Consider the following 26,643-nt stretch of genomic DNA (forward strand, 5'->3'; position numbering starts at 1 on the left):
CTACGTCATGCCTACAAACCCCTCCTCCGCCCACCGTTCAGCAAATCTGACCACTCGTCTATCCTGCTCCTGCCCGTCTACAAGCTCAAACTGAAGCTTGCCTCACCTGTCGTGAGAACGATCCAGCACTGGATTATCTAGACAACGTGGACTGGGAGATCTAATCTGAGAGAGATGAATCGCGCAAGGAAGCTGTGGAAGCTGTGGATTAACACTTAATCAGCCATGAGGGGTCACTCACCCTGTGAGTATTTTTTTTTTTTTTATATATATATCTTTGCACTCAATCAAATTTCAGGACCCTCCTTTCATAACTTTTCCTAGATATGTGCACTCTACCACCCAGTATCCTTACATTTTCAAAATCACATCAGGATAAGCTAATATAAAGCTATTTTGCAGTTTTTCTGTGTAGGATGCAGGCGGATTTATAAGCGGCCAACTAGTGGTCGTTGTGTGTAAATAGCAGATAAACATTGTAAAGAGGGGGTCGAGGCGGCTCTTTTAGTAGGTAAAAAGGCACGGCTGTTCTAGTGTTAATAGTGCAGTCAGGGCTACACTTACCGCGAGAGATTCTGCCTTCAAATCCGGTGACAAAACAAATGACAAGAAAGCCCGCTATGACCTCCGCAGAATGATAAAGGCAGCCCAATGGGAATACAGTGAAAAGAGAGAGTCACAGCTATGTAGCAATGACTCACACAGCATGTGGCAGGGGGCTGCACACAATTTCAGACTTCAAAGGGAGGCCTAGCTTCGCAGCTAGCGTAGCTGGCTCTCTCCCGGACGAGCTGAATAGCTTCTACGCCCGCTTTGAGAATGCCAACACCGACCTACCAGAGAGGGCACGCACCACAGACACCACAGACACCACAGACAGCACAGACAGCACAGACAGCACAGCCAGCGCTCTGGTCATCACTAACGGCCAAGCTCCACCTGCTGCGTTGCGTCAACTCGCCATCGGCGTTGCGTCAACTTCCCGTTGTCCAAGCTCCACCTGCTGCGTTGCGTCAACGTTGCGTCAACGTCAACGTTCTACTCCAGCTCCACTGGCATTTTTTGTATACGGGAGTAATTTCACCCTTGACTGCAATATGTCCACAACAATAACAACATCATAAAGAACATTTTCCAATCAGGGTAATATTTTATCTACATATTTCCAAATAGATAGTTGTTAGTTCAGTAGATGTTCAACTAACTAACCACTAATCCTAAACCTTGCCCTAACCTTAAATCTAACCCTATCCTTAACCATAAATCTAGTTACATATCAACAGCAACAACTAGTCGCATATAAAAAATAATATTTTTCGACCTCAAGGATCAGCCGTTCGTCGTCCATTCCTGCAACAAGCTTTCAAGCACCTGTGGTGATTGACAGCTGACTCGCGTGAATAGCAATTCGCAATAGCTGAGTAGTTGGCTACAAGCATTTTCAATCTGGTATTATCTCTATTAACCGCTGTGGTGATTTAACAGCTGATAAAAAATGTATAATATATATATCATAATATCAAGTGCACTACAAACAGAGCAAAACAATAAAACAACACCAGAAAACAACCAATAGGCTATACAATTATAACCAACAACTACAATTGTAAATATACATCTCACGCCCCACGTGGGGCAAATATACAATTGGTCTCATTGTGACGTCTGCGTCCACCGTCAAAAATCAAACTTTTTTGAATGTCTACTTTGGACGCAGCCATCGGACGCAACGCTGACGCAACGCAACGCTGACGCAACGCAGCAGGTGGAGCACCTTTCATTGATTACAATGCATTTGATTCCAATTTCGGACGCAACGCACATTAGACGCAACGCTGACGCAACGCTCGATGGCCATGGTGGAGCTTGGCCGTAAAGCAGACGTGCTCAAGTTGTTCAGGCGCGTCAACATCCGCAAAGCGGCCGGACGGCCAGACGGCATCCCAGGCTCAGGGGGATCAAAGCGTGCAAAGCGGTGCAGCTGTCTGGTGTGTTCCCAGTCATATTCAATCTCTCCTTCTCCCCATGAATAGTCCTCTCCTGCTTCAAGAACAACCTCTCTCTCAACACTGACCAAGACCAAAGAGCTGGTGCTGGACATCAGGAAGAAAGGTCAGGAAACAGGACCCCAAGTGGTCCCGCCGTAGAGAGGGTCAGCAGTTTGAAGTTCCTCAGCGTCCACATCTCCGACGGACTTACCTGGGACGTGTACACCAAACAGGTGGTGAAAAACAGCACCTCTCACAGCAGCACCTCTTTCACCTCAGGCGACTGAAGAAGTTTGGCATGGGGGTCCAAGATCCTACTGGGCTTCTACAGAGGCACAACTGAGAGCATTCTGACTGGGTGCATCACTGCCTGGCACGGAAACTGCACTGCTCTCAACCGTAAAGCGCTGCAGAGGGCGGTGCGGACAGCCAAGCTCATCAGTGGATGTGAGCTTCCCTTCATCCAGGATATATACAACAAAACAGTGTGTCAGCAAAGGATCATCAAAGATCCCAGCCACCCCAACCATAGTATGTTCGAACTGATGCCGTCCAAATGACAAAGCCTCTTCTGGAGCCTCAGGGCCAAAACTCAGAGGCAAACCGACAGCTACTTCCCCCAGGAGGTCAGGCTCATAAACAAGCCTACTGAAGACAAATGACTATCAAGCACACCCCATGTATACAGACTACCTAACACACCCCATGTATACAGACTACCTAACACACCCCATGTATACAGACTACCTAACACACCCCATGTATATGGACTACCTAACCTTAAACACACAGTCACTTTTCTCAATACTACCTCTTACACCCACTGCCACCGAGTGCAATACTCATGACATTTCTACTTTGTTTTATTTTGTACTGTTTGGTCTTTGTGTCCTGTCTCATTTGTCTTATTTGTCTCCCACAACTTGTCACTTGTCCAATTGTCTCACTAATGTCTTATAACTGTTGCCACACACACACACACACACACACACACACACACACACACATCTATTGCCAACACAAGGAATGTGATGGGTTTCCCTTTTCATGAAAGCTTATTTAATACAACAACAAAGAAACAAATAACATAACCCTGCTGGCCAAACACAAATCATACATTTCTGGCTATTCAGCAGACTCGTTTATGTAGCCAGGCTGCAGGATTTGGCTCTTTTTTTTCTCCTGTTTTGTGGAGAGTTCTCCACAGGGAGCTCGAGTACTGCCAGCACTCCAATCCCAGAGCACAGGAGGTGAGCCTTTCCAGCACAGGAGTCTGCATCCCAAGTGTCTCCATTTCTCTCACTGCCTGCATGTCGCCACCACACAGGCCCCTCCACAGTGGGGGTGTCAGTTGGGTTGTCAACACAAGTGTCGGACACTAAAAGAAACACTCAGCACTCATCCTTTTAGCTTCCTCTAACCCTCTGGTCCTTATGAGGCCCAACAGGGCTCAGAGGTGCGCTTTAGAGGGAAGGCGGTGCTTCAGTTGGCCAGCCAATCTGCTCGGCGCAACCTGTTGGTTACGGTTGCGGTTAAGATACCGTAGGTATGTTGGAATATGACCAGGGTTAGTTCTGCTTTAGCTGTAGACTGGCTTGAGTCGTCACAGAATATTCATTCCCGGATTTCATTTGATGTGTTTTATTGTTGTTAATAACATTTAAGAACCGAAGTATTTAAGAACCTAAAGACCTATACAACTACTGTATTAGAGCACTTTTGCAGAGCGTTTGGCGTTTCAATATTTATTTTTTTGGTTTATTTTTTATGTTATTTCTACCCAATCCATTTGTATTCTAAAGTCTATTCTTGTGATATATTTGTCATCGCTGTGTCTCGTCATACAAGTAATAAACTGCATCCTTTGTGTGCCATCTGGTGAAATGAAGAGAACATTGTTTCTGCTGTAATCATCATTGTTAGGCTAATAGCCTACATTTAAACAGAGAGGATGCGTGCCAGTGCTCATGAATATGCAAGAAGCAATTTACGTCCAAACTAAAACCACTAAAGTAACTGCTTATAACACATTTTCATTAGATAAAACTAAGAGTAAGTGCCTACTTTTACACGCGCACACGTCACAAAATTCAAATAGATTAATAATAATACAGTGTGCGTGTGTATGAGAGAGAAAAACGAGAGAGACACACACACACACACACACACACACACTGTATTATTATTTAGTCCTATCATTATATTCACTGAATTGTTGAGAGGTAGCACGTTTACATTGTACGTTTACAGCTGTATCCTGTGCATGATGAATACATTAATTGATTTAACACACACACACACTTTTCACCTTTGAAACTTGACAGCAAATTGTATTTATTTATTATTATTATTATTATTATTATTATTATAAACTTGACACCTTTGCTACATGATGTAAAATAAAAAATGTCAGCGTTGTTGAAAATCAATGACACACCCGCCAAAACACTGCAATGCAATGGATTCGGTGAGTAATCCCCACTACTCTATACTAACTAGGTAGTAGTGGGGATTACTCACTGAATCTATTGCATTGCAGTGTTTTGGCTTGACTAGCGAGTGTGTCATTGATTTTCAACAAAGCTGACATTTATTTAAATTGTTCAGAATTAAAGCCAGAACGGTCCATCTGTTGGCAACTTGTTCCAGGTTTCACCAACGGCTCTCACAAATGTGGGCACGTGAACAAGCTTCACTAACCCACCCAATTAATGCCCACTTACAGCGCCCTGCATAAGTATTATACCAAGGAAGAATGTTGTCTTCTTTTAGCTCTATAGAGCGTCACGCAACCCGGAAATCCGAGCAATGGTTCTTAACGCCACCATTTTGGCATGGTAGAAGCGATAGTAGAAAGCGGGAGAGCGTCCAGTGTTCCAATATTATTAATTCATTTTTAAGCTAATTTTCGCCGATTTCACTGCATAGTGGACGTCAGTCTTAGAAGCTAATGTTATCCAGTCTGTATACAGTATGCTGTGCTCTTACAAATGTGTGAGTCTGTTGTACCCTGCCAGTGAACACCTAAACGGTCCCAACAGGTGTGACATGCTACTGAGGATGTTTAAGAGTGAAATAAAGCTGATGCTTGTGACATATTCCATGTTTTTTGCTATCCCTTGATTCCATGTTTTTTGCTGTCCCTGAACATATCAAGTACAGTGTGATGAATATATTTTCCCAGCCAGCAAGATGGTACTCGGAGTCAAACCCAGGGCAAGGACACAAGTATGCCATGCTCTGAATGCAGACAGACTAATACTGTGTGGGGTGACAACTGTTAAAGCAATGTTAATGTAAGACAAACTAGAAAGACAACATGTTATGAATTGCACAATGTTGATTTATTCAACTATAGACAATGGGGATAGATGGGTGAACTGATACCTGTGAGAGGACAGGGGGAGCAGACAGAAGGCTACACATTTCTGCTGCTTGATCATAATAAATATGTAGGTGATAGGCATACTGTTTGCTTTACTTACTTACTTATACTGTTTGCTAGGTGAAGCGATTCAAAGTAATATAACTCTGGGTGAGATTAGGCCACCTTTAACGGGACGTAACGTTACCTAACGTTAACTTAGCCTAGCAGACAGCTTGCGTTTTCGTTTTCTAATGGCTTGAATAGTACGCCGGGGGTGTTATAAGGGTCGGTGATGTTCAATCTATTTAGTTAAGCGATGTAGCGTTCTTTGTCTTGGTCGGTGAAGTGGGACGTAAACTCTGACGGTCTGAAGTTGCCACTGGCGCTGGTGCTGGCATCCATTGTTTTCTACTCCAATATTATGTCGCCATAAACAAAGTTACGTGACTCGAGTCACGTGACGTCCGGAGCTCTATACAGCAGCAGTTTGGAGAGAGATTCTCATATTTTATTTCAAGAATATGATGATGATTGGTTTCACCATTTAGAAAGTAAACATTTTTGAACACACCAATGCTCCAATACTCCAATACTCCTCCTATTTCAGGGCTCCGAAAGTATTGGAAAAAATTTGATAATTTCAAAATAAAGTATTCATATTTAGTTTTTGGTCAACAATTTGCATGCAATAACTGCCTGAAGTCAATGACCCATTGACCCCACCAGATGCTAGGTACCTTCTCTGGTGATGCTCTACCAGGCCTGTACTGCAGCTATCCTCAGTTGTTCAGTTGTTATTTTGAGGTCTTTTTGCCTGAAATGTTATCATCAGGAAATGATAACAATGATGATTTAAATCGGTGTTGCTGAAACTCTCCCTCGTTGCTATGGCAGTATGTTTGGGGTCATTGTCTTACTGTATGAATTTGAAGGCATTTTGCTTATACTCGAGCAGACACTGTTTCTGTCCACTTCAGAATACATTCTGCTGCTGCTGTTAGCTGTAGCATCATCAAGTAAGACAAGTTAGCCAGTTCTTGTGTCAGCTACAGTATACATGCCCTTTGGGGATGCACCCCCTCCACCATGTTACTCAGATAAGATGGGATGCTGTAAATCTTGTATGTACACTGTATGTGTATGTATAAAAAGTATATGCAATTTCCAAATGGTGAAACCAATCTGAAAATTTAAAAATTGAATTCAACTAGGAATCTCTAAGTTGAACCGCATATTAAATACCTCCAATACTTAAGGAGGGCACTCAATGAATAGCCTCCCTAAGCCTTTGAATCTGCTGGAAATGCCGTCTTGAGTGAACCGCGATTAAAACAGCGGGGGGGGGAAACAAGGAGAGGAACTTTCCTAAATAGAAGTGGATGCGCACAGGCAAGCGCATATCATCATATGCACGTTTGGTGAGCATAATAGGAAAACAACAACAACAACAACAACAACAACAACAACAACAGTAAGTGTTTTATTTGCTGTAATGATCTCATTACTATTTTCCAAACTTACTACGTGACGAAGTTGTGAGCCAAGTCGTGACGTTAGAATTATAAGGTTCTATCTCCATTTTTGTCAAAATTTAGTTTTTTACATAATCTGATCCATTAGGTGTTTATTAATGCCTGTGTGGTGTTATTTTTTTTAAATGTTGAAAATGTTCAGTTAGTAATTCATAAAATACAAAGGTTCCATCTCACAAAACATTATGGAATGTAAAAACTTTGATGCTCAATATCTCTGAGTCTGAACTACCCTAAACGGAGATAGAACCTTATCATTCTAAGCTCACGAAGTGGCATGTGTGTTAAAAGTTGTCCGTTTTATGATATTAACCCTGTACAGTATATCATAATTCATTTTTTTTTTAAATGCTGGTTGAGAGAGGACGCTGGCGTTGCTTGTTCGCCGCTTCTTCGCCCGAAATCTAGGTGTAGTCTAATTGCAGTATACAGAGTAGATTGTCCTACAAAGACACTTTGAGACCTAGATTAGTAATCCAAAAATGAATTAGCCCCCCTATACTTTCTTTTACTTATCTTTTGTTTCTTTTTATTATTACTACTCAATCTTTTCAGTTTGTAAAGCACCTTGGAGTGTCTAGAAAAGCGCTATATAAGTCTAATGTATTATTATTATTATTATTATTATTATTATTATTATAACTACAATTGTGTGTTGAAGCGACGGCGCCAGAGAGGCTGTGATTTATTGCCAATATTGTCACAACACAGCGGAGGACCGGCCAACTCCTACCAGTTGACAATATTAACAATAAATCACATCCTCCTCATTTGAGCTTTCCCCCAACGGTAACTACAACAAATTCCCGAAAAAATGGTGACAAGAAAACAAATGCTTTACAAGTATTTCTTTGGTGATAGATTGCGTCAGGTTTCGGAGAGATAATGGAGTTCCTCGGCATCTACAAACTTTGTCGAGGGAACATGATGCACAAATCGACTGCGGGGTAAGAACATCATTACAGGTTTAACCCCCAACAGTGACATTAGCGTTATTAACGTAGATCATACCTCTCGGCCAGTCACGACGCTTGTTTTCATCGACCTGTTTGTATACAGACAATATGTTGCACGGTGTTAAAAGTCACAGGCAAACTCAAGGAACCGGACCGTGTCTGAGCTCAAGAGTAATGGCGCTTTTCCACTACAGGGCCAGCCCGGATCAGCCCGGGTCAGCCCGGTTTATTATCCTTTTTCCACTGCCAAAAGTACCCGTGCCATTTCTGGTACCCGTGCCAAACAAGAACTAAAATAGTTCTTGTTCGGGATGGGTAGCGAAAGTTGGAAGGGTACTTTTTTGCCAGGCTGCGTGTGACGTGTGATGCTGCACACTGTTGATTGGTCAAAGGAAATCGTCATCCCATGTTCATAGATTTCTTCGCTAACCGCCATCTTTAAATACCACAACAGATTTCGCTCTATGTCACTACTGTTTCTGTAATAGCTTATTAATAAAGATTCGAAAAATTATGCTGACCATCGTATTATCTTAGTTTAATGTCATTTCAATGCATCATAGAACTTTTATTTACAACAAGCATAACAAAAAAATCGCTATTATGGCGATGTGCTGTGCCTATGGTGTTCCTCAGTCCAGCGGCAGTCAAATGCCGGTAGATTCGTGTCTTGGAGGAAGCATGATACTCGCTCAGAGTTCATCTCGCTTTCCCCCCCCCCGTTGATGTATTAAACAATCTAAGCAATCTAATCAGAGCAGTTGTTATTATGTAATATTATTGATGGATGTGCCCTTTTTGATGGAGAGCAGTGAGCTGATGACTGGATGTGAGCATGTATTTGACTAATGCCGATAGATTCGCGTCTTGTGGGTGCAGACAGGATTTTACCGTAATTCATGAACTATATGCCCAATCTAAAAAATTCAAACAGTTTCTGAAAGCAGAGAAGTTGCACTTTTTGAACAGTTGAACTTTTTTAGGCTTATTACGGTAGTTCACCAACAAAAAAAGCACAGTGCTCAACGTGTCAGGAGAAATAAAAATAGAATCGTGTCGGCATTTCCCTGGTTGCGAGATCTAAACTAGTCTACTAGAACTGAAAGCTTACAGGCACTTAACATTACATGTTGTAAGGCTGATCTGTGCACGATAGTGCTGCATTTTGACATAATTCTTATCGCATTTCCCCCCGTTGAGCTGTATAGCGGCACTTATTACAGTGAAGCGCTCTTATGACACGTAACTCCTCCTTGTCCCGGGTCGCTCCGTATAATGGAGAAGCGTTTCTGAAAGTACGGCACGGCTCGGCACGGCTCGGATACAAAGTCGACCCGGGCTAGCCCTGTAAAGCACCATAAGTGGTCCGAAATCAAGGCTGGGGCACCACAGCGCTACGTACAGCACATGCATAGCCTGGGGGGAAGGCCACATGAGGAGGAAAGCAGACAGCAGAGCCCCCCCCCCTTCAACCAACGGATCAGGGCAGGTACTAAAGGACAGTAGTGTAGTAGTGACAGATAAACAGCCTTATAAAAGCAAGTTAGTTTCTCTCTCTCTTTCTCTCTCTCTCTCTCTCTCTCTCTCTCTCTTTCTGTCTCTGTCTCTGTCTCTGTCTCTGTCTCTGTCTCTGTCTCTGTCTCTGTCTCTGTCTCTGTCTCTCTCTGTCTCTGTCTCTGTCTCTGTCTCTGTCTCTGTCTCTGTCTCTCTCTCTCTCTCTGAAGAAGAAGACAACATTTAGGTATTCCTCATACTTGCTAGTGAAGGGAAGGGCGAGTGGGGGTTTGGCTCAAAGCATAAAGGATGGCAGATGGTGCCCCCTCTACACACACACACATGCACACACACACACACCAGTATTCGGGCTGCAGTCTGCGTGTCTGATGAAGAGGACAGTATCAGTAGGACAGACTATGTTGGGGGTCTAGGGGTTAGCACGCTGCCTTGTAACTGTCACCTACCTAGCCCACCATGCCACTGCGCTCTCTCTCTCACACACACACACATTTTAATCATTTATTTCTGTCCACATAGAAACAAGTATACAAGGACACAAATACTGAAGGCACAGATGGGATGCATTCACAAACAGACATGGACAATGTCTTTCACATACAACAGGACAAGACTCACGGGTACAAGTAACACTGTCTCCGCCATATTTGGCGGCTGCCAATAATCGCAGAGACAGAGCAATACTTGCTGAGCCTTTTTGCTTCTCCCTTGGACATTCCCAGTAGACGTAGTCCTCTGACAACCAATCTGTGCACATGTCCAAGACTGCCAAATATAAAGACTAATAGCGTACACCTATAGCCTAGCTCTGAGATGGTGTCTACAAGCTGCTGGTATTTCATGACCTTAGTCATGAAGGCTTCCTCTAGGCTTATATCAAAGGTGCATGCTACCTCTAATACAGACACCTCTCTCGACTCTTCATTAACAACAACAACATCTGGTGTGTTAGCAGACAACTGTGAAAAGTGACATTGGTCATTACAGAAATTGAACATGGATGCATTGACACAAGCATGTGTATACATTTTCACTGTAACTGGGAAGTGGAGTGATATGTCCTTTACTATTAGGCTCACAATTCTGTCATGACGTGCTATGTTCAATCTATACACACACACACACACACACACACACACACACACACACACACACAGGGCTGTATGTGTATCAGGGGCTATCCTCAGGCCTACTGTCACACTTCACACTGCCAGCCTCAATAATGGGATCTCTGTTGACGCAATAACACACACACACACACACACAAACAAACATACACGCAAAAATTAAATTAGACCTCAATTATTGCAACACCAAATTGGTCATGACCCTGGTAAACACAGACCTCACACAGACCCGACATTTACATACACAGACCCGACATTTACATACACAGACCCTACATTTACATACACCTTCATCCAAAACCACTTACAACCAATGCACTTTTTTTTTTACAGTAGATCAAATGTACTGGGTCGTTGAGAGGATGAAGAGGTCTTAGGAGGGACAGTTAACACTAGAACAGCCACGGTGGGGTCACAGTGACTCTGTGAGTAAAACAAAATGTATACCTTTGCACTCGAGCAAAGTTCAGGACCCTCCTTTTATGACTTTTCCTAGATATGTGGGTTCTACCACCCAGTGTCCTTACATTTTCAAAAACACATCAGGATAAGCTAGTATAAAGCTATTTTGCATATTTGTAAAAAAATAAATAAAAAAAAAATAAATATATTTTGCATATGTTACACACACACACACACACACACGCACACACACTCACATACACAATCACAGACACACACACAGACACACACACACACACAGACACACACACAGACACACAGTCACACTCGCAGTCTTTTCTCCATATCTAGTCACTAAATCAGGATGGCATGTCACTCCCACACACACATCTCTCTCACCAGACTCCTCCGTCTGTGGGTTCCCGGGGGGTAATTGCGTAACTGAATCTGGTAGTAAACAGTCAAACTGTTGCCCACAGACAATGCCTCTGAATACTGATTGTGATGAAGTAAGGCTATACTAAAGATGCTCTGGAGGAAGCTTATTGCTTAGCTTTAAACCAACAACTCCAAATGAAACGGGACTGAATGAATAAACCAACACATGGGAGAAGGCACAGACACGTAAAGGAACAAACCGCCATTCAACCAGCCAAGCCACTAATGGCATGAGCAAGTTAGTTTGTGTGTGTGTGTGTGTGTGTGTGTGTGTCTGTGTGTCAGTGAGTGTGTGTGTGTGTCTGTGTGAGTGCGTGTGTGCGTGCATGTGTGTGTCAGTGTGAGTGTGTGTGTGTGTGTGTGTGTGTGTGTGTGTGTGTGTCAGTGTGTGCGTGTGTGTGTGTGAGTGCGTGCGTGCCTGCCTGCCTGTGTGTGTGTGTGTGTGAGTGCGTGTGTGCGTGCCTGCCTGCCTGTGTGTGTGCGTGTGTGTGTATGTGTGTGTGAGTGCGTGCGTGCCTGCCTGCCTGTGTGTTTGTGTGTGTGTGTGTGTGTGTGTGTGTGTGCCCTCTGTTTAATGATCTTCCTGGAGCTGAGGGGGGCCTGGCCCCGCCCCTACAGAGCGCTCTGGTAAACCTCCTGCTGCTAATGGCTCCCATTCATTATTGACAGACCTCTGGCCTTTGATTGGTCAAGATAAGTGTCCGTTATTCTTCAAAGGCTGTTTTAGGCAGATGTAGGTTAACTGACTTTAGTGAGGTGTATTAAGGACACAAATAGCAGTCACATCTTAGATTGTCTTCGATCCCCAAAGGGAAGTATAGATGATTCTCTGGGACAAATCTGACAGCAGCTGGTGAAAGCGGGAACAAGTCGGCAACCGACCGAATGGTCAGACTTTTATTCTGAAAAATGTAACCTTGTTGAAAATCAATGGCTTGACAACAAGTGTGTCGTTGATTTTTTTTTTAAAAACGTTGATAAATAAAATACATTTATTCTAAATGTTTCTGAACATTTTGATTGATCTAGGTAACATAGTCAATTATATCCCTAGAATGTTGAGGACCACAGGCACAGACAGTGTGTGTGTGTGTGTGTGTGTGTGTGTGTGTGTGTGTGTGTGTGTGTGTGTGTGTGTGTGTGTGTGTGTGTATGTGTGTGTGTGTGTGTGTGTGTGTGTGTGTGTGTGTGTGTGTGTGTGTGTGTCTGTGTCTGTGTCTGTGTCTGTGTCTGTGTCTGATGCACCATTGGTCAATGGCTGTCATTGATCGCAGTCCACACATGATCAGTCGTCATGATTCCGAAGCTGATGGAAAATGTATGAAATTGGAGGGATGAAGAGGTTGAACTGAAATGGAGGGGTGGAGAGGAAGGGGTGGAATTAAATGAGGGTCAAATGGAGAGGTGGAAAGGGAGAGATGAAAAGGAACTGATGGTGATTCAAACACCTTAGGCAACCTATTTAAGCTGAGGGCAAAACAAAACATTAGCAATGGAGATTTTCTGTTGAAAGTGAGATTATTATTCAGGATGTGGCTTAACCCTGGTGGGTTCAAATGTGTACACTGTGCCTGTCTGTAAACAACACAGCCAGTATGTCTGTCTCCCTTCTTATGAGAATCCTAAGCAAAAAACACACCACACTGTACACCATGCCTCGGAAACTAGACTATTGACAGTTCACAACTGTAATCAGAGGAGCTTAAAGAACACATAGACCTAACATTGCTCCGATGTCAATTGCTTTTTCTCTCTTTTCTCTCTCATTCCTCTACTGCTGAGCTATATGTCGAAGGAGAGGATTTGCTCCCCTATCTCTGGATTGAGCAGAGCAGTGGAACGAACTTCCTTTTTGAAGGACACACATCATTCATTCATTCATTCATTCATTCATTCATTCATTCATTCATTCATTCATTCATCTATACAAACAATACCCGTCATAGCCGTCTCATATTCAAACGTATGTGAAATTAGAACAATTAGGAAACTCCGGTGATGTGGCTACACGAACGGACATGGTCTGTCACAAGTCTATATAGAGTCTGAAGCGGTTATCCGACGAAGCGTCGGCGCTGGATCAGCAGAAGGTGCTGTCATTGGTGCTGATCAGCCGTCTTTCGAGCCGGGTCTCGTATTCAACGGTTGCATGGCATTAGATCTCTCACGCCTTACATGGGGGTAAAGGTATATGCCTAGAAACACTTTCGCCTAACCCCTTTTTTTTATATCTGATTTTAGGTCGGCTATTTTGTATGCGTTTACCTTTACTCATACACTACACGAGCATAGCACTGGGAAACGTGTGGGCCAACTGGATCGCTTTCGTTGTGTCAATGCGATGTGTGATCGGTGTCTGCCGTTCAGACAGACGGGCGATGGAGACCCCGCGGTGCGTCAGCCCCACTCTCACTCTCTCTCTCTCTCTCTCTCTCTCTCTCTCTCTCTCTCTCTCTCTCTCTCTCTCTCTCTCTCTCTCTCTCTCTCTCTCTCTCTCTCTCTCACTCACTCTCACTCTCACTCTCTCTCTCTCACACACACACACTCTCTCTCCCTCTCTCACTCACTCTCTATCACTCTCTCTCTCTCTATCACTCTCTCTCTAACACACACACACACACACCCTCTCTCTCTCTCTCTCTCTCTCTCAATCACTCTCTCTCTCTCCCTCTCACTCTCTCTCTCTCTCTCTCAAACACACACGCACACGCACACACTTTTAATTTCTTCCTGTTTACATCAATTGAAGGCAACATTCACACGTACCCTCTCCATACACAAATTCACCTAAAGGCATCATCACACACATATTATACAACTACAGAGCCAGCTCTGCCCGCCGACGTGGCTTTAGAACACATCACATGCAGAGCGCCAGTATTATCCCTCCTCTCCTCCCTCCACCCCCCCCCCCCCCGCACATCTGTCCATTCGCGCTCCCACAGATCCCTCGCAAGAGCAACGCACGATTCATCCTTGCGTTTTTCCACAACAGATTTACAAACACTTCATAACCATTTTGTATCTAGATAGGCCTACACAAATATGCACAAACAGCCGGGCGCACAAACAAATCCAATAACTGTGGTAAATATAACTGACACCATTTCATCCAGAGGCGGTATCCTAACATACTCTGAACGAGAACAATGAAACAACTAAAACTAAATTAGCCGATCGTATATATAAATATATATATATATGTATATTATATATACATATATATAAATATATTATATATAAAGATATATACCTTTATTAAACAATGTCGACTGTTGCATCGACAGACGGTCTAGTTCTGCTCTGGTCGATTGCAAGGTGGGTGCTCTTACAAGCAACTGCATGCTGCTGTAACCTACAAATGTTCCCAGCCATCTTAAAATACCGTATTAAGATGCGGCTACAGAAGCATGCACACAGCAGCATCATTCAGATTATTTTGGAAGATAAACAATTGATAACAGATGGTAACTGTACCTCCTCCGATGTCCGTTATGTCGTCCGCAGCTTGAAGCGAAGAGGCTAGATTTATTTTGTTGTATCCACTGCCAACGCTGTAGGTTCAGCAGCACTAGAGAGCAGTGAGTGAGCGAGAGAGAGGGAGGGAGGGAGAGAAAGATGGGGGGAGAGAGAGAGAGAGTGAGAGAGCAAGCAGAGATAATGCCACTCCCGTTTAGATTAAACTGCAAATTAACATTACCTCGACTGTAATGCCACTACTATCATATATCACGCAATGGCTTGTGACTATACCACTGAGAGACAATAATGACTCAGTTTTATCTGTTTTATTTCAGATTTAATTCAACAATTTCCGTGTGTCTGTGTGTGTGTGCAGACTCTGGTGTTCCATTAATCATTGTGCAGGCATGCACATGCCTGCGTGCGCGCACACACACACACACACACACACACACACACACACACACACACACATACACATACACACACACACACACACACACACACACACACACACACACACACACTCACACTCACACAATCAAACATAATTAGTCATGCCTCTGAGTGGTGTTCAATGGGCATAACAAGTATTCCACACATTCAGGAAAGCAACTCACACACAGAGAGAGAGAGACTGTGTGTTGTTTTACCTCCTTGTCACCTTCTCTTGTTACCCTCTCACCCTCACTCCTCTGGCCTGGCTGCTCCTAACCCAACTAGTTGCCCCTCCCCCCCCTGTCCATGGAGCCAGAGGGAATTCTATGGGGTTTTCATTCACAGTTTTGGCCTTTTTGAGAGAGAGATAACACTGTGTGTTCCCCCAGAGACACCTGTCAAACAGATTACCTATAGCATCATGTTCCTTCTCAACGTGACACTGTGTTCCGGTGTGAAGCAGCGAGCGGTCCACTTGTTGATTTAGATTGCGTAGAGGAGACCTGAAGCAGTGGCGTAGCGGACGGGCCCGCAAGCGACGCACCGCGGGGGGGCCCCAGCCACTAGGGGGCCCCCTAACATTGGTTGCTAAGTCAAGCATTTAGAATGTAGAGTGCATATTGCGAAATTTCGCAACGTCAATAATGCATCGGACAGTGTTTCCTCCAGGATTTTTCACATTAGTGGCGGAGTGTTCTTTTTTCGCGCGCGTAGCGTATGCAACACGCACTGGCGCTCAATACAAAGACGTAATTTCACCGAAAAATAGAGGGTGGCAACATTTTTTAAAAATGTGCCCTGTTAACCCGTACCTCCGCCGTTCTGTTCGTGGTGATTTGGGAGGCAATAGATTATTTTTGCCCCGCGCATATTGTCCTGTAATTAGACCACGCGACCACAGCTCCGTTGTGTCTCTTATTGTCCAAATGTTCCCTGAATTTTAGCTGCATGTTTTTCCAGCATGTAAATCCGTTGTCAATAAAAATTAGACTCCCCTTCTTTCCCCCTGCCAATACTGTGTCGTTTGTGACATTTACCAACGTTTATGCTATCAATAGTTCGAAGCTAGCGTTAGATGCGAGGCTGCTCGGGAACATTATTTGTTTCACAAAATAGCCTGATTTAGTTGACCATGAACATCAGAGACTAGACTACATTACGAATGTTCATTTAAAATACTCTATAGTGAGCACTGGTATAAGAACATGAACCAGAGAACAGCAGTAAATGCAAGAACCCAAGGTCGTCGCTGATGATGTTGCATTTTCGATTAGGATACGCTTACGGGATTAAAGGGACGGGCGACGGGCGAAGAGAGAGGGAAGGGATTTCCAGAAATCCAAATGTCCCGCAAAATTCGGACCAATCACAAAACTGTTTTGCAAGTGCGTCGCCGACGAGGTTAATTGCAACATTGTAACATATTGTAACTTACTACATCCTAAATTGGAACGAAATGTAGGTCTGAAAGCGGCCTAAACTAGCTTCAATCTGATTTTTTTCTGTTCTCCGGTCATAAAGTGGACTGAATCAATTAGTGGCGGAGAAAATGTATTCGTGGCGGCCTGCCACGAATAAATGCATATAGAGGAAACACTGTCGGACTCTAAAAAACGCACGTTTTTTTTTACCTCCGTTGCGAAAGGGCCCCCGTCGCCACCTTGCGGGGGGGCCTCGGGATTTGGTGTCAAACTGTACATTTGTGGAGTCAGGGAATCCAATTAAATAGGTTTCAAGGATCCCAATCCTTTTCCTTTTTTTTTTATCTCCGTTGCGAAAGGGCCCCCGCCGCCACCTTGCGGGGGGGCCTCGGGATTTGGTGTCAAACTGTACATTTGTGGGGTCAGGGAATCCAATTAAATAGGTTTCAAGGATCCCAATCCTTTTCTTCTTAGCATGACAATCTGGGGTAAAATATGCAAATTCCATTAAAAATTAAGTGTCATCAAGGTGATTTTCCAAATCTTTTATTTAAAAATGTTTTAAGAGGTCCAGTTACTTGCATAATGTTACATGTGTCTTTTAGTAGCATTATTTTTAGACCAATCAGGTGCAACCTAAGCAAGTCAATGTGTACCATTGGCTGTGACAAATGTTCCAGATGTGACAAAAATGTTGAGATGAAAGAAATTTGAGATGAACACATGAGGTTGGTATAACTTTATTATTGATTACAGACCTTTCTAATGTTATCTCCCCATGAAGCAGGCTTTTACAGGTTTCTTCTCAAACTTCTGTGAAGCAGATCCGATCCCTCCCATGCTAAGGTCATTCCTACACATGCTTCTTGATGGATCAGGTATTGATCAGCCACCTCCTGGACCTGAGAAGTCCCAGGTTGCAACATCCACTGGGCAGCAAATAATTTTCAGCTCCGTAAGACACAGATCCAAGAAGCCTGACAGTGTTTCTCAGCATATAAAAGAGAAGGAAACGCCAGCATGGCTATGTCTGGCAATGAAACTACACCTTCAAACTGGCAGCAGACATTTGGTGGAGGCCATGCATAATCGAGGACTATGTGTGTCATATCACCGCTTGGAAATATACAGCACATACATCGCCAATTCAGTGATCAATCACTGGGAACAGATTGGTGTGGTACAAGAGCAGCATCAGCCCTCCATGGAACATGCATCAGCATTCAGCAGCACTTCTCTTCAGAGAGCCACTTCTCACTGACATCCTAGATCCAGCTATGATGGGGAAGAAGGGTGTGAAAACCTTGACAGCTTGCTACACAACCATGGATCTAGATGTTTCACTGCCAACTGATGAGGTATTGTATGTACCTGCCCTAAATACCAACAGCCATCCTCATCCAGCCTCCCGTCCTCTCATCAACATCCTTGAAGGTTACCAGTGGCTGGAGAGAGTCAGAAACCTTCTATGGAAAGAGAACCTTGAATTATCTAAATCCAGATCAGACACCAGTCATGGTAGCTGATCAACCACTGTGCACCCTGGCCAATAAACTTCAGTGGAAGTTCCCCCAGACAGAGCTTGGTGAGGATTCTTTCCTGGTAACATTGGGGCCAATGCATACAGAGAAGATGCTGTGGAGTGTGTCTGGAGACTGGCTGGAAGGCAGTGGATGGACCAGTGCTTACCAACAGTGGTATCTCAACTAGTGGCAAAGCTCAGTCCTTCATTGGTGTTCACCACATCTGCAGAGCCCGGTACATGCATCAGGTGTCTGTAGCTGCTCTCTATGTGTTCATGAAGCAGGCATATGATCAATACGTGGAGAGGCAACAAATGACAACGATGAGCTAAGGGGCCTCATCCCTCTGCCCTTTGATGAATGGCTCAAGATGCAGTGTGCCTCACAGCCCCAAGCAGATTACTGGTTCAAGTCCGTGGAGCTGGATCTTCTCATTCTTCAGGTAAGACATGTTCAAGTCACATTCACTCCTTTAACCAATTATTATATTCTTTAGTCAAGAGTACAGCTCTTCCACATTTTCCTAGTGTTTCATATACAGTACTTTTTAAAGTAAGTTTGTGTCAGTTTGTCACGTCCTGTCGCTCAGCAAACTTCTCCCTCTACATGGAGACACTTGATTCGCTGATGCCATGGGTATTTGCACTGGAACATACCCACTATGCCCGGAACCTGCCCATCCATCTCCACGATATGGCAACACTAGAAGAGCGACATCCTGCTCTGTTTGTGGAGTTCCAAAGTGGTCACTTCATAGGGCAGAAGTCAAGGTGAGCATTATCCATGATCCCTCATGACCAGATGCATGAGCAACTAATTGATTGGCTCAAGAGTCATGGTGGCGTCATAGAGAACCTGGATGACCTAGACACAGTTCACGGAGAGCAGATTGTTCGCCTTGAGCTGGCACGCCTAGTCCAGGAATTTGAGGGTACAAAGAAGTCAGAAGAACAGAGGCACCATGAACAGTATCCAACATTTCAAGCTGTCTACAAGGTAATTTTCAGATTTATTTCAAATTGGCAGGTAGTCTTGATTTGCAGTACTACTATTCGACTATGTGATCGACAATGTAAGGGAGGTGAAGGACATCGGAATGAAGCGATACAGTGTTTGTGGATAAGCGGGTCAGGTCCCAAGAAGAGGCATTCACTGCTCCCATACCACACCAAGCTGAAGTTGTTCATGGCTCCACTTTCCCAACCACACAACAAATCAGAAGTGGCTATTGTGAAGGACCAACAAGCAAAAGTGACCCAACTTTTGTTGGCTGTTCATTCTGTTCACAAAACCAACGAGGCAGTATTCTCACATGAAAGTTCTCCCCATCCACCTTCACTCAATCATCCACCTTCACTCACTCATCCACCTTTACTCACTCTGACAGGAAAAATGCATCATGGAGCCAAGAGATTCTAGATTGTATTGTTCCCAGAGATCTCCAAAACCACAGACCAGTGACAACTGCAGCTGTGCTGGATGGTGCTGTGCTTGTCCAAATGCTTCGTCCTGGAAGTGCCGTGACCATTGAACACTACTTTACAGATGTGTTGCACCGTACATCCTTTCATGGTTTGCTTAGGTTGCACCTGAATGGTCTACAAATAATGCTACTAAAGGACACATGTAACATTATGCAAGTAACTGGACCTCTTAAAAAAAAAAAAACCTTGATGACACTTAATTTTTAATGGAATTTGCATATTTTACCCCAGATTGTCATGCTAAGAAGAAAAGGATTGGGTTTTCATCCTTGAAACCTATTTAATTGGATTCCCTGACCCCACACATGTACAGTTTGACACCAAATTTGTAATTATAGCTATAACAGTAGCAAATATATGGGGTGTGGTAATTGCCAATGGGCTCTGATGTATTGTTTTTTTGAAAAAAAAGCAGATCTCACTTGTGTCTTTGGATAAAAGTTTTTCTATCACCCTAAGGTACTTGCATGCCAAAGGGGACATTTGTTGCATGAACTGAAGTCAAAAGTTGTTAACAGCATTAATGAATACATAAATTACAGTATCAACAGTACTAATAATTTTTCATTCTTGATATTGAAACAACACAAAATAAATAAATAAACATAATTTTCCATTCTTAATACTGAAACAACACAAAATAAATAAATAACAAACATCAGTATCAGAACGGTGAGCCAAAGAAGACAAGAACCTTGTTGAGGATGTATTTCCTTTCAAAACTCCTGGATTTTCCTTGCTCTCTCCTTGCAATGTCATCCAATGATTTGGATGACATGCCTTTTTTCAGCTTCTCCTCGCTTTCCGTCTGCCCCGACTGTTATACGTTCTACTCTCGACATGTCCACTTTCACGCTACATCCTGACAAAGAAGAGAAAGTCAATGTGGAGGACTGATATCGGTGTAGGGATGTAATCATCTGTGGGAAGACGAGACGTGGACATGTTGGGGAAAAGAGGGGCGGGTGTGGGTGGGAGGGAGAGGCGGACTGCTCCATTCACATGTATGAACACGTTCAAGATGTGATCGCACACAATTAACACCTCTTCTCTCTCTCCCTCTTCTCTCTCTCTCCCAAAGGACTGTCTCAATGGGAGGTAAAGAGCTCCAGAGAAATCCTCCTCTTTAAAAACTCCTCTCATTATCTTAGCAGTCATCTAACGTGGTGACATTCAGGTCACTCCTGCCTGCAGCACACATGACGGACGTGTTGCACCAGTCAATGCCCACTCTCCCCCACCCAGAAAACACGTCAAGTTGAGGACATTATGAGTTAAAATGATAAGGCTGAAACGGATAGAAGAGAGAGAGAGAGAGAGAGAAGAGTGGAGGAGGATGAGAGAGAGAGAGACACACAGAAATCTGAGGCTGCAGTATGGAGCACGGTTTCTCCTCAGCATCGCTTTGTTTCATCGCTGAGTGACTGAGGAGTAGAATCAGGCTCCACGTTGGTTCTCACAACCCAGTCATTAGTGCAGGATTTGTTGCAGCTCAACACGGTTCAAGGTTTGGAGTTGTTTTTTCAGACTCTCTTTCGGACTCGTCTGACATTCAGACAAAAAAAATTCAACTCACAGAGCAGGATTGTTTACCAAACAGCGTCTCCCTGGTCGGCCAGCCTCACGACTTGAGCGTGTTCCCATGGTAACAGAGCATGGTGGGGAGGCTAGGAGCGTGCCACGGTAGAGTAAAGAGGGAGACTGTGTGACTCGGAGCAAAACAACTCCCCCTCCTCCCCTTCTCTCCCTCTCTAAAGACTCTCTTTCACTACTGCTATCCCTGCACATTCTACGTTTGACCCCCCCCCCCTCTCTCTCTTTCTCTCTTTCACCCCTGCTGTTCAACCCAACCTTTGATGCTATCTTTCTCTACATCTTTCTCGTTCTTTCTCTCTCTCTCTCTCTCTTTCTCCACAGTTCTCTCCTGCCTCAGACCCTTCTTTCTAATCTCCCTATTTTTCTCCTCCATCCATTCCTTCTCCTCCTATTCCTCAGTTCTTCACACCTTTAAGCTAGAGACTGCATCATACCTTGAACAACCAGGTACATGTCATTTCTTAGGCCATCGGTGACACCGATTGATCGATCCACCGTCAAGGAGTACAAAGCCAGCAGGACTGTTGGGGAGTCAGGGACTCAGCCCCTTTGGGGAGTGAGGTTGGCCACCTCTTGATCAGGGCCTTCTGAGTGTGTTCAGCCTAACAATGCAGAACCTCATGCAGATCTAGGTGGTGGTGGGCATCATTTAGCATTACTGAGTTAGGGTTAGGGTTCGACGACCAGCTCTCAAGCAGCCAGAACACAACGTTCCCGCCGATCCGAACAGACACATTCCGACGCGAACTAGCCACACACTCGGAAAACCGCTTTGAAATCAGTGGAGTGTGTGTGTGTGTGTGAGAGAGAGAGAGAGAGAGAGAGAGAGAGAGAGAGAGAGAGAGAGAGAGAGAGAGAGAGAGAGAGAGAGAGAGAGAGAGAGAGAGAGAGGGGGGTGAGGGGATTGCTTGAATAAATGCCTACAGTGGTTGTGCACACCAATCCACAGAGTCCTATTCTATGTCCTATCTTTAACTAACATACTCTCTTTTCAGTTTCAGTCATATCATGGTCCATCTGTTCAGGCAAGAGTTTCAGGCCACTGAGGCCTGACTGTCAAAACCACAGTTTCAATCTCACAGCAAAGGCTAATTGACCATCATCACTATCTGTTCATAAGAATGGATGGGATTGGGCAACGTCATCTGTTAGACATTAGAAAGGAGCCATGATAGATCTTCAGCTGGATGATAGTTAGTTAGTGCTAAGCTAGTGCTACTCTATGATGATAGTTAGTGCTAAGCTAGTGCTACTGAGTGCTACTGAGTCGAGAAGGACATGGCTCTTTTCACTGCCTCCCTGCTCAGTATCACATAACTGTTTTGGTATTCTCTTGGTATTGATGAGGGGGTGGGGGTTGCAGATTAGATTAGATTCAACTTTTGCCATTACATAGGAGGAGGAGGAGGAGGAGGAGGAGGAGGAGGTAGTGTGGGTTCTGGGGATGGTGGTGTGGTTGCTGGGGGGGGGGTGGAGATGGTGTGGGTGCTGGGGGGGAGGTGGAGGTGGTGTGGGTGCTGGTGGGGGGGTGGAGGAGGAGGTGGTGTGGGTGCTGGTGGGGGAGGTGGAGGTGGTGTGGGTGCTGGTGGAGGGGGGGGTGGAGGAGGAGGAGGTGGTGTGGGTGCTGGTGGTGGAGGTGGAGGTGGTGTGGGTGCTGGTGGAGGGGGGGGTGGAGGAGGAGGTGGTGTGGGTGCTGGGGATGGTGGTGTGGGTGCTGGGGGGGGGGGTGGTTGCTGTGGGTGGAGGTTGTGATACATTCCCCAATCAGTCAGTAGGGGCAAAAAGCTAGATGAGCATGCCAACTGGAGCAGGGAGATACCAAATTGTGGTAAGCTACATGGCACGCATCCTAGTTCCATCCCAGCACCAACACACCCGAGTCATCAAACCATGCTCTCAGCAACCAGCGGTCGAGTCAATTGGCAAGCCTGTACCAGGCGTATTAGTTCTGGGCGGGAACAAAAGCCTACACACACACACACCCCCGTAGGCTCTCTGGATGGCCCCAAAAAGAAATCAACACTCAAAACTCCAGTGAGAGCTGAAGAACGGGTGATAAGGTGCTGCCACCGTGTGGCGAGAAGACGTCCCTACAACACACTGTAGTTGCTGGATTTGGTCTGCCACTCTGACTGTGTGTGTGTGTGTGTGTGTGTGTGTGTGTGAGTCAGTGTCGCTTTCTATCCTGGCGCGACGGAGGGGGACCTCCTCCAGCATCCCGCGCCATCTGTGGTAGGGAAGACCCCCCCCCCCCCCCTCCCCCGCCCCCCACTCCACCCGGCGCTCCGCTCTCGGGGGACAGCCAGACTGTTATCTCAGTGTCTGTCACAGAGGAGAGGAGGAGGACACACCAGGGGGTGTGAGGGGGGGGTGGAATATTCTGAACGTTGCATAAAAAGAAATGTGATACATTATACAACCGTTAAGATCACCTATTCACTCTGATAGAGGAATGGCAGTTCTACATGATCTATTTCTGGATCTTCCTCTGTTACTTCAGCTGGATGATAGTTCGTTAGTTAGTTAGTGCTAAGCTAGTGCTACTCTATGATCAGGGGTGCACATAACTGGTGCGCCAGTGCGCATGCGTCGCCAAAATGCATGCTGCGCGGCAGATCAGCCGCATGAACGCGCTCTTGCGCACCAACAGCTGGAACCGCTGGGAGAGGAATTTACTTCCTCAAAATCCAACTGCTGACTGCTGGCTGCTGCATCACTGCAAGCCCCACTAAGTAACTATTTGCCGTCCCCTCAGCCGAAGGCCCGACGAGTAATCCATCACAACAGTCGACCGACGACGACCACGGCGACTCCCCTCACAAAAACATTCTGAAAGTATTGTAGTTAATTTCTTTTGTTGGTTATGAATCAAAAAATCAAATCTGAGTTTAAGAATATTTATTTAAAGTACAAAAATGTTGAGCTGGATTCTGTCTGGTAGAGAAGAGAGAGAGAGAGAGAGAGAGAGAGAGAGAGAGAGAGAGAGAGAGAGAGAGAGAGAGAGAGAGAGAGAGAGAGAGAGAGAGAGAGAGAGAGAGAGAGGAGCTGTGTGGTCAAGATCAGAGAAGAGAGAGAGACAAGAGAGAGGGCCCCTCAGGCCCACACCCTTATTTATAAACAATAGTATGTAAATACAGTCACAACCAATGGCCTATCACCTTCACTGTATAGATGCTTGAGGTGTGAAGAGTAGGAGACCCCAATATGATGTCACCCTGGCCGAAAAGTCATTCCAGGTTAAAGTTCAAGTCAGATTCACAGGAAGTAAACATATGGCCCCTAAGACAAAGGATGTGTTTACAAGGTGTCATAAAACCCCCATTTTCAGTAGAACAGGCCCATACCATATACCATGCATCTGTGTGTGTAATTAAAATATACTACAGTATCGTAACTCGTACTTTCATTCCGCGTATCGTGTAACGCACGGTTACGTCGCCACGTGAAAATTCAGTCCCGAACGACTCGTCGCTAAAAGGAAAAACAACACCACACGTTTCTTTTCTCTGAAGCTTTCAAACGTTCAGACGTTTGTTTTACAGCTTCATTATCGCACCTCGACCCCTGACCCAGGGAATATGGTTGGGAATTCTATTATAAAAAAAAAAAAGACTTTGTTGCACAATCAAAATAATGAGCTATTTAAAGTGATAGCCTACAACATCCTCTACCATGGTTGAAATTGAGGACAGTATTAACAGCAGTCAAGAGAGCAGTGATGATGATGATTAAGCTTGTAGCATAAATAAATGCTAAGGCTGTAATTTTTTGTTGAAAAGTTGATTTCAGTGTTTACAGAACAGAGCAGTGCTTAAAGAGATGTCAGTTGATTTCATTATGTTTAAAGAACAGACATTCAGTTAGTGCTTAAAGAGATGTCAGTTGATTTCATTGTGTTTAAAGGAGTCTGACAGACTTTCATGCTTAAAGAGCAGTCATTTGATTTTGCATTTGTTTCTTTTGTTCTGCACACAATAATTTGTTCGTTCATCTTTATTTATGAATAAATGTCGTTTTGCTAATATAAGTTATCCATGTATCCCTTTTTCATCCATCCTGTGGGACGGGTCGTGACTCGCGAGCTCGGGGAGCACCAAGCAGCATCCCTAGGTGCTCCTCTGAGCACTGGCCCCAAAAAGTTATGTGCACCCCTGTCTATGATAATAGTTAGTGCTAAGCTAGTGCTACTCTATGAGTCGAGAAGGACATGGCTCTTTTCACTGCCTCCCTGCTCAGTATCACATAACTGTCTACATATTCTCTTGGTATTGATGAGGGGGTGGGGGTTGCAGATTAGATTAGATTCAACTTTTGTCATTACATAGTACAACAAAATGCATTTTTTTCTCTAGGCACAGGGTCAGCCATAGTCAGTGCCCCTGAAGCAATTAAGGATTAAGTGCCTTGCTCAAGGGCACAACGGCAGCGGCAGGCACCTTAGATATGATGCATCCAGCAACCCTTCGTTCACCAGCTCACAGCCTCCTGAGGCGGGGATCGAAACCAGCGACCTTACGATTGCTAGCCGGCCTCTTTAACGTCTAGGCTACCTGCCGCCCTGTGTGTGGAGGTTGTTTGGCTGCTGGGGGGGAGGTGGTGTGGCTGCTGGGGTGGAGGTGGTGTGGCTGCTGGGGGGGAGAGGGTGGAGGTGGTGTGGGTGCTGGGGGGGAGGTGGAGGAGGAGGTGGTGTGGGTGCTGGGGGAGGGAGTGGAGGTGGTGTGGTTGCTGGGGGGAGGGAGTGGAGGTGGTGTGGTTGCTGGGGGGGAGAGGGTGGAGGTGGTGTGGGTGCTGGGGGGGAGGTGGAGGAGGAGGTGGTGTGGGTGCTGGTGGCGGGGTGGAGGAGGAGGTGGTGTGGGAGCTGGTGGGGGGGGGGGGTGGAGGAGGAGGTGGTGTGGGTACGTTGCATATAAAGAAATGTGATACATTATACAACCATTAAGATCACCTATTCACTCTGATAGAGGAATGGCAGTTCTACATGATCTATTTCTGTCTGGACGTCGGTGTAAGGGAAGGTTGCGCTGTACTGAGTCAGGGCCCAGGCCAGGCAGGAACACTGATTTAATGGAATGACCTCTGACCTCTACAGAGGGAGCCGGGCAGGGATCACAATGTCACGTTCAAGGACGCTCTCTTATACAATAATAATAATAATAATAATAATAACTTGAATTTATATAGCACCTTTCAGGGTACCCAAGGTCGCTTTACAGAGATAGAGGAAAGAAAACAAAAACAGTCAGACAAACAAAACAACAACAGAACCGCAGGCCGAAGGCCTTGGCAAACAGGTGGGAGTTCCAGAGGGTGGGGGGGCAGCCTCACTAAAAACTCTGTCCCCGAAGGTTCACAGGTTAGTGCAAGGGGTGGCAAGCAGGCCTGAGTCTGACGACC

Source organism: Nansenia antarctica, assembly GCF_963989245.1.
Source record: "Nansenia antarctica genome assembly, chromosome: 2".
Classification (NCBI taxonomy): Eukaryota; Metazoa; Chordata; class Actinopteri; order Argentiniformes; family Microstomatidae; genus Nansenia; species Nansenia antarctica.